This window comes from Rhinatrema bivittatum, chromosome 5 (genome assembly GCF_901001135.1).
Source record: "Rhinatrema bivittatum chromosome 5, aRhiBiv1.1, whole genome shotgun sequence".
NCBI lineage: Eukaryota > Metazoa > Chordata > Amphibia > Gymnophiona > Rhinatrematidae > Rhinatrema > Rhinatrema bivittatum.
This window is the reverse complement of record NC_042619.1, coordinates 241,874,398-241,900,781: the sequence shown is the minus strand read 5'-3', so window position 1 is coordinate 241,900,781 and position 26,384 is coordinate 241,874,398. Positions and strand designations below refer to the sequence as shown.

General features: G+C 51.1%; 1 protein-coding gene across 3 annotated transcripts in view; it reads right to left on the bottom strand.

Moving 5' to 3' along the window:
• Nucleotides 1-26,384, bottom strand: part of SCAF4 (SR-related CTD associated factor 4) — a 428,510-nt gene that overhangs the window by 150,302 nt on the left and 251,824 nt on the right. The window lies entirely within an intron of this gene.

The following is a 26,384-nucleotide window of genomic DNA, read 5'->3' as shown; positions in this document are numbered from 1 at the left end:
CTCCTGAAGCGATACCAACTGGCATTCGTCCCACGAAGCTGCTTGAGAGTGAATAGAATGGGCCTTCAGTCTCTCAGGAACAGGTCTTCCTTTACAAATGTATGCAGACGAAATGGTTTCTTTCAACCATCGTGCAATCGTCGTCGTAGACGCCTTGTGACCCTTCTTGGAACCACTCCATAGTACAAACAAATGATCTGAGAGCCTGAAAGGATTTGTGACTTCCAAATAACGCAGCAAGGAACGCCGGACATCAAGCAGACGCAGTTCTCGTGCGTGTTTGTACATCATTTGACAAATTAGAAAAAGCCAGAAGCTCAACTGACTGGCTTAAATGAAAAGATGAGACCACTTTGGGCAAAAAGGACAGAACCGTTCGAAGAGAAACCCCCGAGTCAGAGATCCTCAAAAAAGGAGAACGCCTGCAACTCAGATATCCAGTGAGCCGAGCATATAGCCACCAAAAACACCGTTTTCAAGGTGAGATCCTTCAACTTTACCGCTTTAAGCGGTTCAAACAGCAGAGCACCCAATACTCGAAGAGACAAATTAAGACTCCTTGACTGACATACTGGATGGACAGGGGGCTTCAAATGCCTTACTCCTCTGAGGAAACACACCACATCTGGATGTGATGCCACCAACTAGAGTGCCTAGGGCCACCACCTGTACCCGGAGGGAGTTAAAGGACAAGCCCTTGGCTAATCCATTTTGAAAAAAGCTTAACATCTGAGCAATCGTAGCGTGTCTGGGAAGAATCTCTCTCTCACGACACCACTTCTCAAAAACTCTCCACACCCTAATGTATGAGAGGGAGGTAGATGTTTTTCTGGCTTGTAGCAGTGTAGTGATAACTTTCTCAGCGTACCCCTTCTTCCTCAATCTCCTCCTTTGAAAAGCCAAGCCGCTAGACAAAAGCGAACTGCCTGGTCGAAATATATAGGCCCTTGATGGAGAAGATTATGGAAAATGCCCGAGCCGTAGCGGACCATCCACGGCCAGATTGACGAGATCCACAAACCATGGACGTCGGGGCCACTCGGGAGCTACTAGGATTACCCTCCCTGGGTGGACCTCTATCCTGCAAAGCACCTTGCCTACTAGAGGCCAAGGAGGAAACACGTACAGGAGAACTGAGGCTGGCCAGGGAAGAACTAGTGCATCGATGCCCTCTGTGCCGTGATCTCTCCTGTGACTGAAGAATCGAGGAGCCTTGGCATTGACCCTCGTTGCCATCAAGTCCACGTGGGGAATCCCCCATCTGCGAAAAATGAGGTCCATTGCTCGGTCCGAGAGTTCCCACTCTCCTGGATCTATGCGCCTGCGACAAGTCCGCTTGTATGTTGTCCTTCCCGGCGATGTGAGACGCCGCTAGCATTGCCAGATTCCTCTCCGCCCGAGCCATAAGCAGCTCCGCTTCGTCGGCTACTGCTTGACTTCTGGTGCCTCCTTGACGGTTGATATAGGCCACCGTCGTATTGTCAGAGAGAATGCGAATCGCCTGATGGCATAAGTGGGGAAAAAAGTGCTGCAAGGCCAAGCAAACCGCTCTGGTCTCCAGGCGATTGATCGACCATCCGGACTCCTCTGGGGACCAACTGCCCTGTACTGAAAGATGCTGGCAGACTGCTCCCCAGCCAGAGAGGCTGGCATCCGTGGTCACTACTGTCCAGTGCGGGACTTCCAGATCCACTCCTTGAGACAGGCTGAGCGGGCAAAGCCACTACCCAAGATTGGACCTGGTGTGTTCGGTGAGTGGCAGAGGGAATTGGAAATTCTCCGACTTGGGACCCCACCGGGAAAGTAATGCTCGTTGTAACGGTCTCATATGAGCAAATGCCCAAAGAACCACCTCCAGCATGGACACCATTGAATCAAGAACATGAAGGTAGTCCCAGGCCTTGGACAGTGGAAGAACCAACCAGCGACAAACTTGTCCCATCAGCTTGTTCCTTCAATCCGTCGGAAGAAAAACTTTCCCGACCGAAGTGTCGAACTCTGCTCTCAGAAATTCCAATGTCTGAGAGGGAACCAGGTTGCTCTTGGCCTGACTGATTACCCATCCTAGGGATTCCAAAAGAGTGGGCACCCTGCAGATCGCTTCCAGACAACAATCCCTTGACTTTGCCCTGATGAGCCAGTCGTCCAGGTAGGGATGAATGAGGAGGCCTTGCCTATGAAGAAACGCCGCCACAACCAGCATGACCTTGGTGAACATACAGGGTGCGGTCGCGAGACCGAATGGCAGAGCGCAGAATTGGTAATGCATTCCCAGGACCATAAGCAAAGGAACTTCTGATGATCCTCGCAGATGGGAATGTGCAAGTATGCCTCTATCAGATCCAGAGAGGCCAGGAATTCTCCCTTGCGTACCGCCGCGATGACTGAACGCAGAGATTCCATGCGAAAATGTGGCACCTTGAGAGACTTGTTTACCTTTTTTGAGGTTCAAAATTGGCCGGAAGAACCCTTCTTTCTTTGGAACTACAAAGTAAATGGAGTACCTTCCTTTCCTCCAGAGGAACTGGTCTTACCGCTCCCAGAGCCAAAAGACGTTCAAGAGTCTGACGAACAATCTGCTGTTTGCCCTGTGGACCGCATGGAGATATTAAGTAAAAGTCTCTGAGAAGCCGAGCAAATTCCAAAGCGTAGCCTCGTTCTATTATGCTTAGCACCCACTGATTGGAAGTAATTCTGGCCCAAGCCTCGTAAAGTCGGGACAGGCAACCCCCTACCCGAGGGATGGGCCCTCCCCGTCTCATTGTGTAGCCTTGGAGGCGAGAGAGGAGGAAGAACCACCATCTTGGGCGTTTCTGCGTCCCCGAAAGTACAAGGACCAGGTTTGGTTCCTGGCCACCGGTTGGTGCTGTACGGCCGCTTGTTGCCTGTTCTGCCGAAACCGCCGCTGTCCCTGAAAACAAGAGCGGGATGATGGGAACCCTCTGTAGAGTCTTGGTCTGTCCTCTGGTAACTTGTGAACTTTGTTCTCCCCCAGGGACTTTATCAACTGCTCCAAATAAGAAACCACCTTTAAAAGGAATAGCCCCAAGCTGCGCCTTGGATAAAACATCCGCTGACCAGTTGGGGAGCCACAGGAGCCACCTTGCTGAAACTGCCGACGACATGGTGCGAGAGGCAGTGCGGATAAGGCCATACGGTGCATCCACCCCATATGCCACAGCAGCTTCCAAATTTTGTGCCTGCTCTCACTCTCCTGGAGGAAGATCTCTAGACGTCAGCAATTACTGAACCCAGCACAAGCTCGCTCTCAGCATGTAACTGCTATACACCGCTGCCTGGATACCCAGGGCTGACACCTCAAATATGAGCTTAAGCAGGACTTCCAACTTGCAGTCCTGAAGATCCTTGAGAGCCGCTGAGCCTGCGACCGGAATAGTAGTCCGCTTCACAACAGTCGAAACTGCGGCATCTACCTTCGGAGACCACAGGAGTCTCATCCACTAATGGATATAGCTTATCCATGGCTCGACCAACTCGCAGACCAGCATCCGGAGCATCCCACTCCCTGGTCATCAGCTGCTGAAGCATGGGATGGCAAGGAAAAGCCCAAGTCGGCGTTTGCAGTCCAGCCAGGACTGGATCCACTGTGTCTTGCGGGGAAGCATGCGGTGGGAGCTCCACTCCGAGCTCAAATAGAACTGCAGGAAAGAGGAGTTCTAATTTCTCTCTCTGGAACAAACGGACCACCTTCGGGTCATCCCCCTCCAGAGGGGTGGGCGGGGGTGGGGGAGGAGAGACCCCTGCATCTGTAGCCACACTGCCCGGAACCACCGGAGTGGCTGACCCTCCTGAAGCCACAGCGCCTCTCAACTTCATGACCCGTAGAGACGCGGGCATGGCCTTGGCTATCTTGGGGGGGGGGGGGCGGTCCCTGCGTGGGTCTCATAGGCAAGGCACCAACTTGCGAAGATCTGGAAGCCAAAAATGCTTTATGCATAAAGAGGACAAAATCCCCCCAAAAAAGGATCAGAATCCACATCTTGTCCCCCTGAGAAAACAGGATCCCCCTGAAAAAAATCATGATCCTGATCTAAAGTATCATCAGGACTAGCAGGGACCAGAGACAGTGCTGGGGGGAAGCTCCCCCTCCCCTATAGCCTTTGCCTGAGCTGCAGAAAATGTGCTTAAGATGGCCGCCGTCCCTGCACTGAGGGAGAAAGGATCAGCCTGCAGCTCCCTCTGAGCAGATCGTTTTGAAGCCCCTTGAGGTTTGGTTACCGCTGAAAAAGAACTGCCTTCCCCTCCAGGGAGGCAGCAGGAGCAAACACCAGCCCTAGAAAGCCGTGTGGCTGGTTCTCCACATGCCACACATACAGATGCTCGTGGCATCGTGAGGGGGGGGAATGACCCAAAAACAGTGGAAAAATTTGTCAAAAATGCGGTGATTTACAATGCTCAGGAACAGCACGAGGTAAGAGAGGGACTGGACCACCAGTAATCTCTTCCCCTGCTTCTTACCTGTCTGGAGCCCCGCGGGGTTACCAACCCCAGCTCCAATAACCTGCCACCAGAGAGGATGACCCTGCAGGATCTAACAAATCCCTGGGAGGATAGGGAACTCTGCAGAAGAACTTTTTCTTTCTTTTTTTTTTTTTTTTAAAACTTGCTTGATTCACAACTTATAGCTAGTTCACTCTTAATTACTTTTAAGGGATAGCCTAAACCCCAGAAACAGGACAAGACTGCAGGATTTGCAGGACCTCCATCTGCTGGAGACAGAGAAATATTGAAGGGATGCAGGAAGTACACCAGCTTAACTATGGGTGCCTTTCAAGTTTTTCTCAGTCTCCACCTGCTGGAAGGGAGGCAAAACCCATGGTGTGGACTGATCCAAGTACGTTCAGGGACCTCTATCACACAGCCAGGTCAGCTCCCTGGTCAGATGTCACGTGGCCAATCATGGGCCAGAGATTGTGTGTACCATAGGCAAGAAAGACGGGGTCCAGCAGTTTGAAGTGAAGAACCACCATCTCATGCTTCTGTAACTATGTATGCACTCCTGAATAAGCATATCCTGGTTCTTAAAAATAGCATGGGAGAGGGGCTTAGAGTACGGGCGGTGGTGAAGGTGGTCTATTAACACCATCAGAAGACAACACCCGAGCCATCGCTCTCTGCCTCTTCCTGCAGCTAAGCAGATGAGCTTCAGTATCCTAGAAGGCACTGCAGGTGAGAGAAATCTCCTGCCTGCCACTTTATAGCCAGAGTAGAACTTATCTTTTCCCCTCTAAGGATCAGATAAGTCCTCTTATCTTCAAAGAGACTAAGACAGTAACATGTGCTTCCATCACAGAGGCTGCCTTCAGAAACTCCAGCTCTCACACCTCAATGACCGGAATATGTTGCACTGGAGAGCCTAAGGTTAACCACCTAAGCATTAGGGATATTTAGCTAAGTTATTAGCAACATCCTAAGCAAGTCAAAGTTATTCTGATGTGAGTTCACTTATTACATGCTAAGCTTTAATCATTTTAAGTGTATGCTGTGTTAAGGATTGTAATATAAGTTTATCATCTAAGAGGCATAAGATGTTTGTTTTATTCTGAGTAGTAAGTCTGATGTGTGAAAATAAAGGTCTGTTTCTGAGAGAAATGCTCGTCTATTCATGGACTTTTTGGATCATCTATAAGGTAATAAGTGGCAAGTTTCAGTAGCCTTACCAATACTCCCCAGAAAGAGAGAGAAAGAAAGGGAGGGGGGAAGCAGGTAGAATCCTCCAGGCTACAGCACACCCTTAGAAATCCTTACATTACACCCCACCCCCCCCCCCACCCCCAAATATAAAATCCAATATGTGTACCACCATTAGCGCTGCTTCTTGTAGCATCTAACTTCACCCTACCATATACCTCTTCTTATCATATTCATTTCAAACCTTTTCATCATCATTCTGACTACAATATGTATGAAAACTATTCTCTGGATCACCTCCTAATCCTAGCCCCCTGCATTATAGCTATTCTCAACAGCTCCCTCAACTATGGGAATTTCACTGAGTTCCTGAGGGGTCAATCCTCCATACCTATACTCTCAAATATTCTCCCGATTTTAACCCCCTCTGCCATTATCCAATTTCCAATCTGTCATTTCTCAAAGTCATTGATAAAGTGGTCTTTCCTCATCTCTCCAACCACCTTTTTCTGCCAATTGCCATAATATTTAACATTTGATATTCTGCCTTTTTCGTTAAGGGTAGGCATAAGATAGATTACATAGGAAGAGAGAAACCACTGGGCACATAAGTAATGTATACATACAGATATGAGGTAAACTGGGTATGAATAGTATAAGCATGTGTAAGAAGCAAGTTAAGCATCTGAAGGTATATCTGAAGGTGAGAGATATATTAAGAGCCAGGAAGGCAGAAACGGACCAGTTACGGGGAAACCTTGGGGAACTTCTGGTAACAAAGAGTTCAAGTGAATAAATAGTAGAGGGAAGTCTCTCTGCTGTGGAGCACACAGGAAGGAATGGTTAAACATCCAGGCTTTGATTTTCGTATGCAAGTTAACAAGTTTGCAGGCGTAGCACTAGAGGGATTTTATTCCTTATTTGGGGGTGGAGATGGGGTAAAATAGCTGAATGCATGAAGCCTAGATCATGTAAGTCTACCTGAAACCAGTGGAGAGGAGACAGAAGGGTCTTGGCTGGGAGGAAAGATGTTCCCTTGAGAGAGTGTAGGTGAACAACATTTGGCAAAAATATTCAGGGACCAGCTGATTCAAGCATTTGAAGACAATGCAAAGGGTTTAAAACTTTACCCGTTCTCAACAGAGCGTAGCTCCCACAAAATTAGTATATGGTTGGTGTATTTGGCCTCTACCAAAAGTCTAGCTACCATGCTTCACAATACAGATGGAGGCACTAGGAGACTTCTAAAATGACATGGAATAAGAAATGACAGTAGCCTGTGCAGTTACTGAGTGTATGATGGTAGCTAGGTAGCATTTCTCAAAGTACTGAACAGTTGATGAATGAGAACAGATATGAATGAGAGGTCATTATCAAAGCTGAGAAACATATTTCCATTATAAAATGGTCGAGTTGTGCCTCACAGCGCATACAAATGCTTTAGGTTATAAGGGGGCTCCTGAGGTAGGTAAAGTTAATAGAGAATAACCTTGTCAACTCTACCAGAGGAGTTTGGACTTGGAGGTCATACAAGCCCATGCTACTTCCTTGTTTATATACAACATGGACACCTGGTTGTCAGTCTGAATCAAGGTTTTCTTGCCTGAGAGCAGGTGGAAAAGGCTCTTAACGCATAATGGATGGCTCACAGCTGCGAAAGGTTGATCTGCAAGTAATTCCACTGGAAACCACACACCTTGAGTCCTTGCAGTACTGGTATATGCACCTCACAATATACCAAGACACAGTGAGACACACCCAATACCTGGCTGCATTCATCACTGGACATTACAGAGATCTGGTGTGATAATGACTGGAACAACTGGTTCCAATTGTCTCAGAGGGCCCACTGAAGAGATGAGCCAGTGAGACTACACGTGACCAAGAAGAACAAGGACCAACCTTGCTGATGTCCTGCTCTGCTTAAGAACGGACCTCATATGGCCCCATTAAATTCCAGCCCTTTTGACAGAAAGAAACCTCTTCCCCTAGTAAGGTCTGGACTCTCTGCTTCAAGTCGATTTTTTGGACTACCAGAAGGCATGACATGGGAGCCTACTGCATCTTTTTATATCTTAAGACTGGGCTCTGCACTAGGACAGACACAGTCCACGGGGGCTGCAAAAATTTTAAACTGAAAACATCTGAGGGGTATCGAACTGCCATCGGCATTGGTCCCCATGCTGGTGCCAGAGCCTGCGCAGTCTTCTCTTGGTGCCCCTGCTCAAGTGTCTAGGTGTCCTTTTAGGTGTACTACTAATGCAACCAGTAACTGGGGTACCATCAGTGCCTCAGCAGCCACCGATGCATTCCTCCGGAACGATTCCCATCCTCTGAGGAGGAAGAGTCAATACGGTCAAGGGCACACACGGGGCCGCTAGTTCCATGGCCGCGATTCCCAGATCTCGGGCCATCGGGGATCATGGTACTGTCAGTGCCCTCTACGCCTAAACTGGAGGGTCCTTGCCCAAGCCTCTTGAATTGGCCCCCCAGGGACCTTAGCAAGGAGGCAGCCCCTTATGATCCATGGGGAGATGATACCTCCGAGTCCTACTCAGATGACTCGGGCGACCATCTCTCGGAAAAGTCTTCGCCGGACGAGAGGCATAGGTCCCTTCTGGAAGACCTTTCCTTTGCGGGCTTTGTCCGCATGATGGCAGAGGCCATCCCATTTCAGCTCCTCACCGAGGACAACGCCTGGCACAAAATGCTGGAGGTCCTCCAGTTCGTGGATGCCCCAAAGGAAATAGAGGCTGTCCCAGTCCATGATATTTTTAAGGATCTACACTTCAGGAACTGGGAACACCCCGTGACCGTTCCCCTCTGGTCAACTAGAAGACGGACATGATTTACTTAATGCAACAAGCGCTGGGGTTTGAGTGGCACCATCTCCCACATCAATCTGTTGTGGTGGAGTCTGCCCTCAAAAAAAGCCAAGCACTTCCACACCCACGCCTCTGCTCATCCAGGTCAAGAGTACAGAGCATTGGATGCCCTGGGTAGGAAGGTCTACCAGGGCACTATGCTCATTGCCCGTATTGCCTCCTACCAGTTGTATATGACCCAATACAACTGGAACTTGTGGAAGCAAGTCCAGAAGCTGTCGGAGCGCCTGCAACAGCAGGACACCTTTTTAGCGGTGGTACAGCTGGGGTTTGGAGGCGGGTAAACATTAGGTGAGATCCACCAACAATGTTTTTGAGACAGTAGCCAGGGTGGCTGCAGCGGGCATTGGCACCCGCAGGATGGCCTGGCTCTGTGCCTCGGACCTTCGCCCGGAGGTCTAAGAGAAGCTTGCAGATTTGCACTGCACGGGGGAAAAATCTTTTCGGAGATAAGGTCAGGGATGCGGTGGCCCAGTTGAAGGACCATCATGAGACCCTTCAGCACCTTTTGGCTGGTACTTCTGACCTGCCGTCCTTGGTCAGAAAATCCTCATGACAGAGCTCCAGGACATGTCGATCAGAGATCCTACCAGGCAGGGGTTCTCCCCAGATCAGATTACACAGGATCGAGGCAGGCTGCACCATCCGAACCTCAGGTCCTTTGCTTTGATGGCCTGGATGTTGAGAGGCTAGTTCTGCGGTTCCTTGACCTCTATGATGATGTGTCTCAGGTACTGGTAGCTTCCAGGAAAATCGCCAGAGGAAATATTACCTTCCTGCCTCGAGGGCATGCATGCCACGTGCAGCCTCCCGGGGTCGCCCCAGGCAACAGCGTGCCTCCAGGACTCAACCAGCCCCCCAGCAGGGGGGTTTTGACTAGGAGCAGGGTAGCATGAGCCAGGCTGCCTTACTCTTGGTGCCCTGCTCTCCAGTTGTGGGCATGCTACATCTTTTTGTGGACCACTGGCCTCAGTTACCTCAGATCAGTGGGTTCTTCTCCATAGTTTACCAATGGTACAGGCTAAACTTCAGGGATGACCCCGCGGACTCTCCACCATTTCCATCGTGGGCCTCGTCCGCTCATCAGGAAATACTGTGGACAGAGCTCTCCGCCCTTCTAACAGCTGAAACAGTCGAACCTGTCCCTCTGCACTGGTGGGGGTTTACTCTCAGTATTTCCTGATACCAAAGAAGAAGGGGCCTCCGACCTATTCTTGACCTATGAGCCTTGAACAAGTTTCTTCAAGAGAAAAGTTCAGGATGGTCTCTTTGGGCACCCTGATTCCACTCCTGCAAAGAGGAGACTGGCTGTGCTCTCTCGACTTAAAGGACGCCTATGCCCACATCAAGATATTCCCTGGTCACAAGAAATATTTCAGATTCATTTTGGGCAGGGAACACTTGCAGTAGTGTGTTGCCAATCGGCCTTGAATCAACCCCTCGGGTTTTCACCAAGTGCCTGGCAGTTGTGGGGGCACACTTCCGCCGACAGGGTGTGCACATGTTCCCCTACCTGGATGACAGGCTGGTCAAGAACAACACTCAGCAGGGTGCGCTCTGCGCTCTCAGTCTGATCATTGGGGAGCTGCAGTCTCTGGGGTTTGTGATCAATTACCCCAAGTTCCATCTCAGCCCATCGACATACCTGGGCTTCATCGGGGCCAGACTGCACAGCTCAAGCCAGGGCATTTCTGCTTCACGGTCGACCACTTGCCCTGTCATCCCTTGCCAGTTTGGTCTGCTAATGCCGGCAGGTTTCAGCTTGCCTGTTGCTTCATCTTCTGGGTCACATGGAAGCATCATGAGAAATTGCCATGCTGGGTCAGACCAAGGGTCCAAACCCAACATCCTGTTTCCAACAGAGGCCAAACCCGGCCACAAGAACCTGGCAATTACCCAAACAACAAGAAAATCCCATGCTACTGATGCAATTAACAGCAGTGGCTATTCCCTAAGTAAACCTGATTAATAGCAGTTAATGGATGTCTCCTCCAAGAACTTATCTACACCTTTTTTGAACCCAGCTATACTAACTGCTCTAACCACATCCTCTGGTAACAAATTCCAGAGCTTAATTGTGCATTGAGTGAAAAAGAATTTTCTCCGATTAGTCTTAAATGTGCTACTTGCTAACTTCATGGAATGCCCCCTAGTCCTAGTATCCGAAAGTATAAATAACCGATTCACATCTACTCGTTCAAGACCTCTCATGATCTTAAAGACCTCTATCATATCCCCCCTCAGCTGTCTCTTTTCCAAGCTGAACAGCCCTAACCTCTTCAGCCTTTCCTCATAGGAGAGCTGTTCCATCCCCTTTATCATAGCATTTTCAAAAGCCTATTTACCCACATTAAGTGAACCTAATTAAGTTAAAGTCCATTAACAATTCCATAGCATATATAGTAGCAATCTTCAAAGGCTTTTGAAAATCTGTCCATGTTTCCTCCTTGGCCCGTCTGTGCACGCGCAGAACACAGTGGAACCTGGCAACCCAGGACCTCAGTACACGTCTGCATTATCCTTGGTGGGAGGATCTGTCCAATCTGGAGCAGGGGGCTCCGTTCCAAGTCCCCCTGTCCCAGGTTGTACTGACCACCAATATCTCCCCCCTGGGTTGGGGGGCGCATGTAGATAGCCTCTGCACGCAACGTCTTGGTCGGCTCAGGAGTCTCAATGCCAGATCAACTTCCTAGAGCTTCGGGCAATATCTGCTATGCTCTTTGAGTGTTTCGGGATCGCTTTTCTCACAAAGTGGTCCTGATGCAGACAAACAATCAGGTGGTGATGTGGTACATAAACAGGGGGCACTGGCTCGTTCTTCTGTCAAGAGGCAATGCAGATATGGGCCTGGGCTCTATCCCAAGGCATGCTCCTGCGAGCAATATACCTAGCAAGAACAGAGAATGTGGTTGCGGACTGCCTGAGTCGGGCGTTCACACAGCACAAGAGGGAGATGAATCCAGCAGTGGTGGAACAGGTCTTCCGCCTATGGGGAACCCTGGATGTGAACCTCTTTGCCTCCCCTTGTAACAGCACAGTGAGCCACTTCTGCTCCCTGTTCAGGGCAGGTGGACTGCCAGCCTCGGACACCTTTGCCCGCACCATTGGAGCGAGGGGCTTTTGTATGCATATCCTCTGCTTCCGCTGGTAATGAAGACTCTCTTGAAGCTCCAACAAGACAAGGGGACCATAATCTCGGTAGCCCCCCTTATTGGTCAAGACAGGTCTGGTTTCCCTCTCCTGCGTGACATGTCGATCAGAGATCCTATCAGGCTGAGGTCCTCCCCCAATATGATTACACAGGATTAGGGCAGGCTGCGCCATCCAAACCTCATATCATTAGCTTTGACAGCCTGGATGTTGAGAGGCAAGTCCTGCAGTCCCTTGACCTCTCTGATGATGTGTCTCAGGTACTGGTAGCTTCCAAGACGCCTTCCACCTGAAAGTCTTACAGTCTGAAGTAGAAGAGGTTTTCCATCTGGTGCGAGTGTCATGGCTTAGATCTATTCGCCTGTCCCACTCTGAAGTTGCTGGACTATCTGTGGCACCAGTCAGTGTACACCTGAGTGCCAACAGCGCTTACCATCAGGGTGTTGGTGGTACGTCCATCCTTGTGCAGCCCATAGTAGGGCGGTTTAATCATGATCTACTTCAGATGAAGCCTCCTCTCCAGCCTCCCGTTGCGTCCTGGGACCTCAATGTGGTATTGGCACAGCTCATGTGTGATCCTTTCTAGCCTTTATGCTCCTGCGATCTGAAGTTCCTGACCTGGAAGGTTCTCTTCCTGGGGGCAGTCACTTTGGCGCATAGGGTTAGTGAGCTTCAGGCTTTGGTAACATATCTGCCCGACACGAAATTCTTCCGCGATAGGATGCATATGCAAAACCATCCTAAGTTCCTGCCTAAGGTGGTGACTGATTTTCATCTCAGTTGATTATTCTGCCCACCTTTTTCCAAGGCCTCGTTCACACCAGGGTGAACAGGCTCTGCACAGTTTGGATTACAAGAAGTCCTTAGCTTTCTATCTAGAACACAGCAGGCCACAGGCAGTCCACGCAACTCTTCATATCTTTTGACAGAAATAGATTGGGAGTTGTGGTGAGTAAGCAAACTGTCAAAATGGCTAGTAGATTGTATCTCCTTCTGTTATGTGCAGGTGGACCTTCAGCTTGGAGGCCGTGTCAAAGCTCACTCTGTGAGAGCTATGGTGACGTCGGTAGCCCAACTGCAGGCAATTCCCATCACCGAAATCTGCAAGGCTGCGACATGGAGTTCCCTACACCCTTTCGCTGCCCACTACTGCTTGGAGAAGGATGGTCGGCACAACAGTAACTTTGGCCAATCTGTCCTTTGCAATCTCTTCCAGCCTTAAACCCAACTCTCCCTGCCTAGGGCCCATTGTTGGGGTTCAGGCTACCTCCCCTCTATTACCAAGAATACCATAATCTCTTGTGCCCGTTGGCACCCATTCAGGTGCTGTTGGTTGCTGTATCCGGGAGCAGCCTGTAGCTTGGTACTCACCCACACGTGAGGATTACCATCCTGCTTGTCCTAGGAGAAAGCAGAGTTGCTTACCTGTAACGGGTGTTGTCATAGGAGAATGTCCTCCATCCTGGAAAGGAGAAGCTCCAGCTTCCCTCATTTCCAAGGCTTAAGGAGGCAAGGAAATTCTTCAACTCAGAATGTTGGTTTCCAACTGGTTGAAGGACCCTTTGTGCTGGAGGAGACAACACATCCTCCAACACCCATACGGGCTCATCTTCACTGGGCACTGCAGAAGGTGGTGGCGCTCAATAGGAGCTGTGACAAAAAATGTGAGGATCTGTTGGGCAGTTCTTGCTTTCTGCCTGTAGAAGGCCTCAGACTATATGTGCAGTCCACCCAGCTCTATAGCCTATCTGGACATTCTGGTTAGTCCTTCCAGCTATATGGGCTTGTACATCCTGCTGGGTGCCATTTTGTACATGTTTGGACTCATATTCCAGCCTAGAATTCTGCACTTGGCCTTAGACTCAGGTCCTGTTTGGCCCTACTTTCAGGCCTATGCTTTTTACTTCTGTTTTGTTCTAGATTGCTTCATGTATAGGAAAATTGGTTTTTACCTGCTAATTTTCATTCCTGTAGTACCACGGATCAGTCCAGTCTGCTCCCTTCCAGCAGATGGAGACAGAGAAAAACCTTGTAGAGCACTCCCTATTAGTCTGGTGTGCCACCTGCATCTCCTCAGTATAAACAGTCTCAAAGCAGAAAACTAGTAACATTGCAGATTAACTTGGCAGATCAACAAAGACAAAACAGGTAATTATGGAAATAAGCCTAATATTAGGCAATGAGAAAGTTAAATGTAGAATAAGAGAAACATGTAGTCTTCTTCTGATATCTTCAGCCAAAAAACAAATCACCTGAGTGGACTCTCAAACAAAGACTGAGTGATAAACCCTTGGTAAGGGAGGGCGTCTGGACTGATCTGTGGTACTACAGGAATGAAAATTAGCAGGTAAGAACCAATTTTCCTTTTCCTGTACGTACCCAGATCAGTCCAGACTGCTGGGATGTATCAAAGCTTCCTTACGCAGGGTGGGACACAGAGTACCGCTCGAATAACTCAGCTGCCAAAGTTGTTGACGTCCGGAGCCTGGATGTCCAAACGGTAATGATGAGCAAAGGTGTGCAACGTCTTCCAGGTCACCGCCCTGCAGATTTCCTGCGGCAAAACTGACACTCAGCCTATGAGGCGGCCTGAGAACGCAGCGAGTGCGCCTTCAACCCCTCAGGGATAGGCTGGCCACGGCAAATGTACACAGACGAAATAGCATCTTTCAACCATCTGGCAATATTTGCCTTGGACGCATGTTGGCCCTTTTTTGTGCCATTCTACAAGACACAAATGATCGGAAACCCGGAAAGAATTTGTGACCTCCAGATAGCGCAGGAGAACTCGACGGACATCTAAACGCTTCAACTCCCTAGTGTGCAGCGCTTCCGAATCTAAGTACAAAAACGCAGGAAGTTCTACCAACTGATTCACATGGAAAGATGAAATCACCTTTGGTAAAAAGGATGGAACCATCCTAAGAGAGATCCCAGAATCAGAAATACACAGAAAAGGCTCTCTGCAAGAAAGGGTCTGAAGCTAGATACCCTGCGAACTGAACAAATAGCCACCAGAAATACAGTCTTTAGAGTGAGGTCTTTTAAGTTAGCTCGCTTCAGAGGTCCAAAAAGGGGCTTCACACAAGAACCTGAGTACCAAATTAAGGCTCCAAGATGGACAAACTGGACGGACTGGTGGATTTAAATGCTTCGCCCACCTAAGGAAGCAGACGACATCTGGATGAGACGCCTGAGACTTACCATGCACCTTGCCTAGAGGACACCCCCCAAGGCCGCCACCTGGACCCGCAGGAAACTGAAGAACAACCCTTTGGCTAAGCCCTTCTGTAAGAACGCCAGAACCTGTGCTACGGAAGCCTGATGGGGAAGAATGCCCTGCTCCTTACACCATGATTCGAACACCTTCCATACCCTAACATAAGTCAGTGAGGTAGAAGGCCTTTGCGCTTGTAGAAGAGTAGTAATCATGTCCACCTGATAACCCCTCTTTCTCAGCTACCGCCTTTCAAAAGCCAGGCCGCTAGACAAAAACGATTCACCTGTTCAAAAAATATAGGGCCCTGACGTAGAAGGACTGTCTACCGCGAGATTGACGAGGTCCGCGAACCATGGGCGCAGAGGCCACCCCGGAGCTACCAGGAGCACTTTCCCTGGATGGACCCTCTAGCTGGCAAAGAATCTTGCCGACCAGCGGCCACGGTGGGAAGGCGTAGAGGAAAACAGTATTCGGCACGGAAGCACCAAAGCATCGACTCCTTCTGCCCAGTGTTCCCTTCTGCGACTGAAGAATCAAGGGGCCTTGGCATTCCTTTGAGTTGCCATCAAATCCAGATGTGGAGGACCCCATTTGCGAACCACGAGGTCCATTGCTTCGTCGGAGAGTTCCCACTCCCCAGGATCGATCTTTTGCCAACTCAGGTAATCTACTTGCACGTTGTCTGTGCTCGCGATGTGCGATGCCGCCAGAAGAGCGAAATGTCTTTCCGCCCAGTCCATGAGCTGCTCCACCTCGGCAGCCACCGGCCGACTCTTGGTGCCGCCCTGCCGGTTGATGTAGGCCACTGTTGTCTCATTGTTTGACAGGACTCGGACAGCCCGACTGTGCACCATCGGTAGAAACTGCTGTAGTGCCAAATGAACTGCTCTTGTTTCCAGGCAATTGACGGACCAGCTTGTCTCCTCCTAGGACCATTGGCCTTGGACAGCCCATGACTGGCATACCGCTCCTCAACCGGAGAGACTGGCATCCATTGTCACTACCACCCACTGAGGAACCTCGAGGTCCACTCCGCACTGCAAGTGCTCCGGAATCAGCCACCAGCCAAGACTGGATCTGGCGGACTCTGAGCGGTAAGGGGGCCTGAAACTCCTCCGACTTCGGATCCCAACGGGAGAGTAACGCTCTCTGTAAAGGTCTCAAGAGCAAATGCCCACGGTACCAATTCCAGGGTGGACACCATGGAACAGAGGACCTGCAAATAGTCCCAGGCCTTGGAGAGAGGAAGAGACCAAAAACGCCGGACCTACTGCATCAATTTGGAGATCCGGTCCCCTTGAAGAAACACTTTCCCCACACGGGTGTCGAACCTGGCTCCCAAGAAGTCCAGTTCCTGAGACGGGAGAAGGTTGCTTTTGACCTGATTGACGAACCATCCCAAGGATTCCAGGAGATTCATAACCCTGTCAACCGCTGCTTCGCAAAGGACTTTAGACTTCGCTCGAATAAGCCAATCATCCAGATACAGGTGAGCCAGCACACCCTCCTTCCGAAGAGCTGCTGCCACGACCACCATTACCTTGGTGAATGTCCGAGGCGCTATCGCCAAGTCGAACGGCAGGGCACAGAATTGAAAATGCCTGTCGAGTATCTTGAACCGAAGGAACTTTTAGTGATCCCTGTGAATGGCTATGTGTAAATACGCTTCCATCAAGTCCAGGGAAGCCAAGAACTTGCCCGTGCGTATCACCGCAATGACGGACCTCAGGGTCTCCATCCAGAAACGTGGAATCTTGAGGGCTCTGTTCACCTTCTTTAGGTCTAAGATAGGCCGGAATGACCCTTCCTTCTTTGGGACGATGAAATAGATGGAGTATCAGCCTCTTGCCCACTCCGCCTGGGGAACCGGGACGATAGCCCCCAGACAGATCAACCGGTCAAGGGTCTGCTGAACGTTGCGTGCTTTCATGCAGGAACCGCAAGGGGAGACAAGAGATCTCGGAGAGGCTGAGCAAATTCCAGCGCATAGCCTCGCTTTATGATAGTTAGAACCCATTGTTCGGAAGTTATCTTGACCATTCCTCACAGAAGTCGGACCACCGTCCTCCTACCCGGGGAACCGAGGAATGGGCCAGCCGCATCTCATTGAGTGGACTTGGCTCCAGGCAGCGAGGGGCTGGCACCGTCGCGGACGGGTCTGCAGCCATGAAAGGAATGAGACCAGGATTGCGATCTTCCCGCAGACTTCTCTGAGCGGAAACTGGCGACCTGCTCTGCTGAAATCTCCGTTGCCCCCGAAAACGAGAATGGGTCTGTGAGAAGGCTCTTGAATGTCTAAGGCTTGTCCTCTGGAAGCCTGTGAACCCTGTTCTCCCTCAACGACTTGATCAACTGCTCCAAGTCCACCAAAGAGAAACCTGCCCTTAAAAGGTAAAGCACTCAAATGGGCCTTGGAGGAGACATCGGCCAACCAGTTGCATAGCCAGAGGAGCCTCCTTGCTGAAACTGCCGATGCCATGGTTCTGGAAGACGTCCGGAAGACATATAAGGCATCCATCCCATATGCTACTTCTGCCTCCAAGCACTCCACCAGAGCAGATTCCTGAGGCGGGAGGTCCTGGGAAGTCAGCAACTGCTGGACCCAGTGGAGGCTCGCCCGGAGCAAACGGCCGCTTGGATACCCAGCGCCAAAACATCAAATATCCTTTTCAGGAGAACCTCAAGCTTTCTATCTTGGAGGTCCTTAAGGGCTGCCGCTCCGGCCACAGGAATAGTGGTCCTCTTTATGACTGCCAACATGGAGGCGTCCACCTTAGGAGACCTAAGAATCTCCAAGACCTCTTCAGGCAAAGGATACAACTTGTCCATTGCCCTTCCAACTCTGAGGCCTGCCTCTGGAACATCCCACTCTCGGGTCATTAACTGCTGAAGCATGGAATGAAGAGGAAAAGTCTTGGATGGGCCACGTAACCCCACCAGGACCGGATTCACCAAACCCGGGGAAAAGCCTCTTGAGAAAGATCCACGCCGAGCTCTGCCAAGACCCATGGGATGAGGTCCAATTCCTCTCGATGAAACAGGTGAACCACCTTAGGATCGTCGCCCTCCAACAGCATCGCCTTACCCAGATCCTCATCTGGGTCACCTCCCGGGAGGGCCAGACAGCATATCTGACGCACCAGTGTTTGCCACGGACGGGGGCCCTGTCCCCCAGAAGGGAAGAACCCCGAATCTTCCCTTCAATTCGGGGCTCTTCCCTTCTGGGGACAGGGCCCCCGGCGACCCCTGGGAATCCTGACTTCTAGAAACCTTCCTCAGAGGTACATCCAGTTTCCCCTGCAGAGTGACCCAGTCTGCTGGGTAGCTAGGAATGCTTTGTGCATTAAAAGTACAAAGTCTAATGAAAATGCAGTAGGACCACTCCCCTCCCCCACCGGGGGAACGAGCTCCTCAACTAATCCATCCAGGGAGTGATCCTGGATGTCTTCTGGACTGCCGGGAACCGGTGACAGATCGGGCAGGAGATCCCCTCCCCAAAGCTCTTTTTCGCACTTCGGCAAAGGTTTCCAAAATGCCCACCATTCCCGCGCTCAGCAGGAACAGATTGGCCTGAGAGTCCTGACTGGCTGCATGCTTGCAAGCTCCTCGGGGCTTCGGCAGCCACTCTGAGGGCCTTCCCTACCGGGAAGGCATCGGACACAGAGCCCTGAGCGTGAGAGCCACGAAGCAGACTACCCTCAGGTCACACATCGCGTCGGAAGTGGCATAAAGAGACGGGGGTGGGGAGTGTGCCGACAGACCGGGGAAACCACGCGCCCAGGCAGACAAGCGCTCCTGCAGGAAAAACGCCGCTGCAACCGCCCCAGAAAATATCTTGTCCACCCCGGGACCATCTGATTCTTGAAACTGCCTCTGCCTTTTTTTTTTTTTCTTGTTCTTAAAGGAACCGTAGCAGACTGCTACCAAAAGAAGACCGACAGGCGGCTCTGTTTGAAAACTTTTTTTTTTTGTAATCGGAATGTGCCTTGGGTGAGGGAGGGACCGGACTACCAGTTTCCCCCTTACTGCCTAACCGTCCAGGAGCCCCCGCAGGGTCACCAACCCCAGCTCCTCAAACCTTGCAACCAGAAGGGATGGCCCCACTGGTACCTGCCTATCCCCTGGGAGGTTGTTCCTGTTGTCTGTTGATCTGCTAATCTGTCTTTTCTTTTTTTTTTTTTTTTAAACTAGATTTGCCAACACCTCAAGAAAAGGTGAAGACCGCAGGTTTTGCACCACCTCCATCTGCTGGAGACAGAGAAATATTGGGGAGATGCAGGTGGCACACCAGACTAATAGGGATGCTCTACAAGTTTTTCTCTGTCTCCGTCTGCTGGAAGGGAGGCAAAACCCAGCAGTCTGGACTGATCTGGGTACGTACAGGGAACCTGTTTTCCTGTTTGGTCCTAGTTTGTTTTGTGTATCTTGTGTTCCTGCAGTGGTCCTACCATGCTTCAATGGGCACATTCCTATCTCCTGGTTCCTGCAATTGTCCTGCCCTGCTTCTGTGGGTGCCTTCATGACTCCAGGTTTGTTCTAGTCTCCATATGTGCCTTGTGCTTCTTGTTCAAATCCTGCTGACCACAGGCACCTGAGGGCTCAACCCAAGGGGAAAATGACCATCATAAGTAGAAGACACCCTATTCATTCTAAAGTTTCAGCCCACCAGTCTCAACTTATCTGCACACATCCCATGCCTGACTTTGGGGGTCACATACTTGGCAAACAATGCAGTCATTGACCAAAGGCACTGTGGTACTCCATGCCATAGGGACAGACTGCATCCTGGAGTGTCAGCATGCTCTATGGCAAAGAAACGAATGCTACCCTGGATGCCACCGGAGATGAACATCCAGGAAGAACAGGTTGCTTGGAGCCATGGCGATCTTCCATGCCAAAGTCTATGAGAATATTTGCACCATGGGAAACCTCCCATCCCTATGCTGAAATAATTGGTTCTTACCTGCTAATTTTCGTTCCTGTAATACCACAAATCAGTCCAGAAAAGTGGATTGTGTATCCCTACCAGCAGGAGGAGTCAGAGAACAATTAGAACTTTGGGCACTGCTACATAACGAGAGTGCCACCTGCAGTCCCTCAGTATTGGCCTGTACCCAAGCCCACACTAATAGAACTAACTAGTGGCCAAGGTTGAAACCCAAACAAAAAAACGACAACCTGCAGCCTCAACAAACAGATTCAGAAACTGCTCCATCGAGTAACTTTGTCAACACGGAGCTCCGTAATTTAAAAAAAAACAGCAAATCGTAAGGCAATGCAGTCTTTCGGTATCTGAAGAAAGGGGTGGGCCTCTGGACTGATCTGTGGTATTACAGGAACGAAAATTAGCAGATAAGAACCAATTTTAATTTTCTGAACATACCCATAATCAGTCCAGAAAAGTGGGATGTACCCAAGCCACCCTACACTGGGCGGGAACCCGAAAGACCCAGCTTTAACGTCCAAGCGATAATGTTTAGTGAAAGTGTGTAAAGAAGACCACACTGCCGCCCTACAAATCTCCTGAGGCGACAAGGAGTTGACACTCCGCCCAAGAGGTCGCTTGTGCCCTGGTTGAGTGTGCTCTGAGACACAACGGCACTTGACGTCCTCGGGAAACGTAGGCGGAACTGATGGCTTCCTTAATCCAACGAGAGATGGTCGCCTTGTCACCCTGCCCCAAACAGGAGAAACAAGTGATCCGAACGTTGGAAATTATTAGTAACCTCCAGGTAGCGCAGCAAAATACGCTGGGCATCCAATAGATGAAGGTCCCTGCCCTGAGAGGAATTCCGAGCCCAGTGCTGAAAACCGGGAAGATCCACCACCTGATTGACATGGAAGGCCGAAACCACTTTGGGAAGGAACGAGGGAACTGTGCGCAGGGAAATTCTATCGTCATAAATCCGAAGAAAGGATTCGCGGCACGACAATGCTGCAATTCCGAAATCCGGCAGGCCGAGCAAATAGCCACCAAAAACACTGTTTTTAAAGTCAGATCCTTCAACGAAGCCCCGTGCAGAGGCTCAAAGGAGGCTTCGCACAGCACCCGGAGAACTAGACAAACTCCAATCGGGACATAAAGACCAGACAGGCGGACGCAGATGTTTAATCCCTTTGAGAAAGCGAGCAATATCCAGATGGACAGCTATAGACACACCATTCAGCCGACCCAGCAAGGCACCCAACGCTGCCACATGAACCCGAAGGGAATTAAACGCTAACCCCCTAGCAAGTCCTTGCTGCAAAAATTCAAGCACCCGGATGACATCCACCATCAACGGATTGCAGGATCGTTGGAGACATCATGCCTCAAACGGTTTCCAAACGCGAACATAAGCCATAGATGTGGCTGGATGGTGAGCCTGTAGGAACGTGGAAATAACCTGCTCTGAATAACCCTTCAAGCGTAAAATTCGCCACTCAAAAGCCAGGCCGCGAGAGAGAAGTGATTCTCCCGATCCGAAAATATGGGCCCCTGACGGAGAAGATGCGGTAGATGAGCGAGTTGCAACAGACCCTCTACGGCCAGGCGAATCAGATCCGCAAACCACGGGCGACGCGGCCACTCTGGCGCCACCAAAACCACCCTGCCGGGATGGAGTTCGATGCGACAAGAAGTCGACCGATGAGGGGACATGGAGGAAAGGCGTACAGAAGAATTCCCGTGGGCCAGGAACAAACCAGCGTGTCAAGACCCACCGAGCCCTGCTCTCGCCAACAGCTGAAAAAATCTGTCTGCTTTTGCGTTCGCCCTGGTTGCCATCAGATCCAACTGCGGCACACCCGACCGGGCGCAAATGAGGTTCCACGTGTCGAAAGACAGTTCCCATTCCCCGGGATCAAGCTGTTGTCTGCTGAGAAAATCGGTCTGCACGTTGTCCACTCCCGTGACATGAGAAGCTGCAATTCCTTGGAGATGGTGCTCCGCCCCGGCGAACAGGAGGCGCGCCTCGAGCGCAACCGCAGGACTTCTTGTGCCTCCTTGGCGGTTGATGTAAGCTACCGTCGTTGCATTGTCTGAGAACACGCGAACCATGCTGTTTCGTATCCAGGGGAGAAACGCCTGTAAGGCCAGCGGTACGGCTCTCGTCTTGAGCCGATTGATGGACCAGGACCCCTCCGGAGACCAGAGCCCTTGGGCGTTTCTGTCTGCACACACTGTTCTTCCCCAGCCGGACAGACTGGCATCAGTGGAGATTATTATCCAATCCGGAGGATCCCAAGTCCACTCCCCATTCCAGATTGTCGCGCGACAGTCACCACAACAGACTGAGTCTGGACTCGGGAAGTAGCGGCATTGGGAGATGGAACTGTTTTGACACTGGACTCCAGTGCGACAAGAGTGCATGTTATAACGGTCACAAGTAAGCGAACGCCCAGGGCACCAAATCCAAGGTGGAAGCCATGGAGCCCAGGACTTGCAGCCCATAGTTTGGCAGATGATGCCAAACTGTGGGCTGCTCGCTCCGCAGGAGAGCGTGAATCTGTTCTTGCAACTTCCACAGACGATCCCCCGCCAGAAACACCTTGCCTTGTAATGTATCGAATCGCGCTCCCAAGTAAATCAGCTTCTGGGTGGGTTCCAAATGACTTTTCTGCCACTGATGACCCACCTGAGTGACTAAGGTGACCATCACCGTGTAGACGGACTGTTCGCAATCCTCCCGAGACTTGGCGCAAATCAATCAGTCGTCCAGGTAAGGATGGACCAGAATACCCTCCTTGTGAAGGAAAGCCGCTACCACCACCATAACCTTTGTGAAAGTCCGAGGAGCTGCGGCGAGGCCAAACGGAAGGGCTCGAAACTGGAAGTGCTGTCCCAAGACCTTGAAGCGCAGGAACCGCTGATGATTCATCCGGATCGAAATATGAAGATACGCCTCCATGAGATCCAGGGACGCTAGAAACTCTCCCTTTCGAACCGCCATCCCAGTCCGTAGGGTTTCCATACGAAAACGAGGGACCCTGAGACAACAGTTGAATTTCTGCAGATCGAGGATGGGACGAAAAGTGCCCTCCTTTTTTTGGACCAAGAAGTAAATTGATTACCGTCTCTGTCGCGCTTCCGGCACCGGGACAATGGCTCTGAGGTCGAGCAGCTGCTGCAGGGTATCCTGTACCACCTCACATTTGGCGCGAGAGAGCACACGGACTCCACGAACACTTCCCGGACTGGACGTGCAAACTCCAGGGCGTAACCGTCCCTGATCACCTCCAAGACGCAGATTATCCGCGTAAAAGCCAGATAATCTGCCTCCGGACAGCTTCTATGATGGAATGGGTGCTCGTGGCTTCATTGGGTGGGTTTACAGCTACCCGCCCCGAGGTGTCCAGAGTCCCTCCCGGAGCGACAGCTACGTGAAAGGACTGTTGGCGACCCGGTGTCGACTTAGGACCCGCCAGAGCGGAATATCTGCCAGATCGAAAACGGTGAGAGTCCCGAAAACGAGCCCGAGGGGGAAAAACTTTCTTGGTCGCTCTTCTATCCTCTGGCAATCTATGGCCCTTGGACTCCCCGAGGAGCTTGACCAACTGATCCAACTCCTCCCCAAAGAGAAGCTTGCCCTTGAAGGGAAGGTTACAAAGTTGGGATTTTAAGGAGAGATCCGCTGCCCAATTCCGTAACCACAGAAGGCGACGAGCTGCCACCATGGACCGAGCCGAGGTCCGAACGAGGTCGTATAGCGCATCTGCTCCATACACAATAACGGCTTCCAAACGGGCCAGCTGCAACACTCCACCATCGGCGTTCGCCACATGAGTACTCGCCTCTTGGACCCAGCACAGGCACGCGCGTTGCATAAGACTAGCGCAGACTGCCGCTCGAAGGCTCAAAACGGCCACTTCAAAAACCTGCTTCAACTGGATCTCCAGCTTTCAGTCCTGCATGTCCTTTAAGGTGGCAGATCCCGCCACGGGTATCGTGGTCTTCTTTGTGACCGCTGAGATGGCGTGTCCACTTTCAGAATCTTCAGCAGGTCCAGCACCTCTGACGACAGTGGCTAGAACTTTCCCATCGCCCTACCCACCTTTAAGCCCGCATCCGGAGTATCCCACACACGGGTCACCAGCTTTCGGACTTTCTTAGGCAGTGGAAAAGCTGTTGATGGTCCCCGAATACCATCCAGAACCGGATTAACCCCTTCATTATCGGAATCCTCTTGAGAAACCTTAAGACAGAGGACATCCAGTACCTGGGGAATAAGCAGACGAAGCTCATCTCACTTAAACAGGTGGACAAAAGTAGGATCATCACCCTCCACCGGAGGGAGGTCATCCCCATCAGGATCATCCGTAACCATGTCCACCGGATCAGGATTCTGGTCCAGATCCGCACCCGGTAGCTGCACAGATCCGACCTCCAGACTCTGAACCGGCTCCGTCCCTGCCCCAAAACCTGGGTCATGGGGATCCCCACGACCATCCTCCCCAGGACGAGAGTGGACCACTGGGCACCTCTGGGTAGCTGCAGGTCGTCCCTGCTTCAGATGGGGCTCAGCAGGATCCCCAGCGTGCCCGGGTCTCTTTAACGAAGTCTGTCTCCGTGACAAAAAGGCCTGATGCATCAACAAAATAAACTCTGGGGAAAAATCTCCCGCTTCTACCTCCTCATCTGGGGGGTCCTGCGGGACAGATTCCCCAGTCCCCAACATCGGATCTACTACCATGGGGACCAAAGCGGGAGGTGGGGGGGGAATCCTCTTCTTGCTCAGAGTGTCGCGAGTCACCCCCCCCCCCAGGGGGGGGGGAGGGGCCACCCCTGAGGGGCCTTCCAAACTGGAGCAGTCTAGGCACGACGCAGCGCTCAAATTCTGACTGCGCGCCCCACAGGAGAGGCAGACCGCCGATTTTCGCGGCGCCATGCCGGGCCACGTAGCCACGCAGTCAGAGCAGCTAAGGGAAGAAAAAAATAGGCCTGAGACCTGCAGCCGCGCGAGCGCCGCCGGCAGCACGGGAAAAAAAATAGAAAAACAAGGTCTCCACGAGGAACCGCGCTGTTTAGCCACCCGGGTGCTGAAAACGCGGCCTGGACCCGGTACACACACACTGCCTACCTCCACTATCAACCCGGAGCCCTGGGAGAGGAAGGAAACGAAACTGCGACGGCTCAAAGCTGTCCCCCCACAGCCTGCTGCACAGCAGGCTCCCCCGGTGCCGACTATCTCAGACTGAAGAGACTTTTTTTTTTTTTTTAAACTAACTTTAAACTAAACTACTGAAGCCTGCACTAACAGGGGTCAAGGGAGCAGCTTCGGGGATAGGAAGACCAGAAGCCCCCGGCCTGTACACACTGGGACGGAGCGGGCAAAACACAGTCAGGGGTGTCTAACCCCCTGGACGCCCGGCTTCCACTGAGGGATGGCCCACGAAGGTGCCTAACACCTCAGGAAGCAAACGAGAAGGAAAAATAAAATAAATTTCCTAACTACCCTAAAAAATCTAAGACTGCAGGAGATGCACCGTACCACCTGCTGGAGTCAGAGAAATACTGAGGGACTGCAGGTGGCACTCTCGTTATGCAGCAGTGCCCAAAGTTCTAATTGTTCTCTGACTCCACCTGCTGGTAGGGATACACAACCCACTTTTCTGGACTGATCTGAGTATGTTCAGGAAGGCAGATCTGCTCTGATGGAGCCCACACCAACAGCTCCGGCTGCTTTAGTGCCAAGGGAGACAGACCCAGAAGGGGTCTCCTTTGTACTGCTTAGGCACTTTCGATGCCTCGTCCGGTACCTCCTGCTTATACACCTTGCTTGACTCTGGAACTGATCCAGGAGCCAATGCCATAGTAAGTGGTGTTGGGGGAGAAAAAGAAGCTTTATCTGACTTGCAAGTCTAGGAAGAGTCCCAGTGCGAGTGATGTTTCCTATGGACAGTGGGAGACCAAACAGACCTCACTCTGGGAAGCAGAGTGGCTCCATTGCCCACCTTTAAGCAGAGGCTTCAGGGTCAGATCTAACAGTGCCTTCCACAAAGCCTCCATCTTACCAGGAGCAGTACTGCTGCACTTGGGGAGACATCCATTCACAACTCTTGCATTTGGGAGCATCATGGTCCAGGCCCTGGCAGCAATAGCGGAGTGGGTGCCTAATGGACATGAGATGCTCACACCCGCAGGCCTTACACCAACTTACCACAGGCTTCTTTGCTTCGAGTTCCTCTATTTATTCTTATTTATTTTTTAGGCAGCATTTAAAAGTGCTGACGACAGGCTGCCAAGGTAGCAGCAAAAAGAGGAATTTGCAAAATGCAAACTAGAAGCAAAAAGGATAAGGACAAAAAGATATAAGGTCAAAAACAGAGACACCAAAAACACATCCATGTGGTAGCTCAGATGAAGACAGACAGACAGAGACCATACAGGAGCTTCTGCGCATACGCAAACACTTTTCTCGACAGAGTTAGGATCCATGTTGGCACCCTCAGATGGCATCACCTACACGTTATGGTTGATACATGCCTGCTTGTTAACA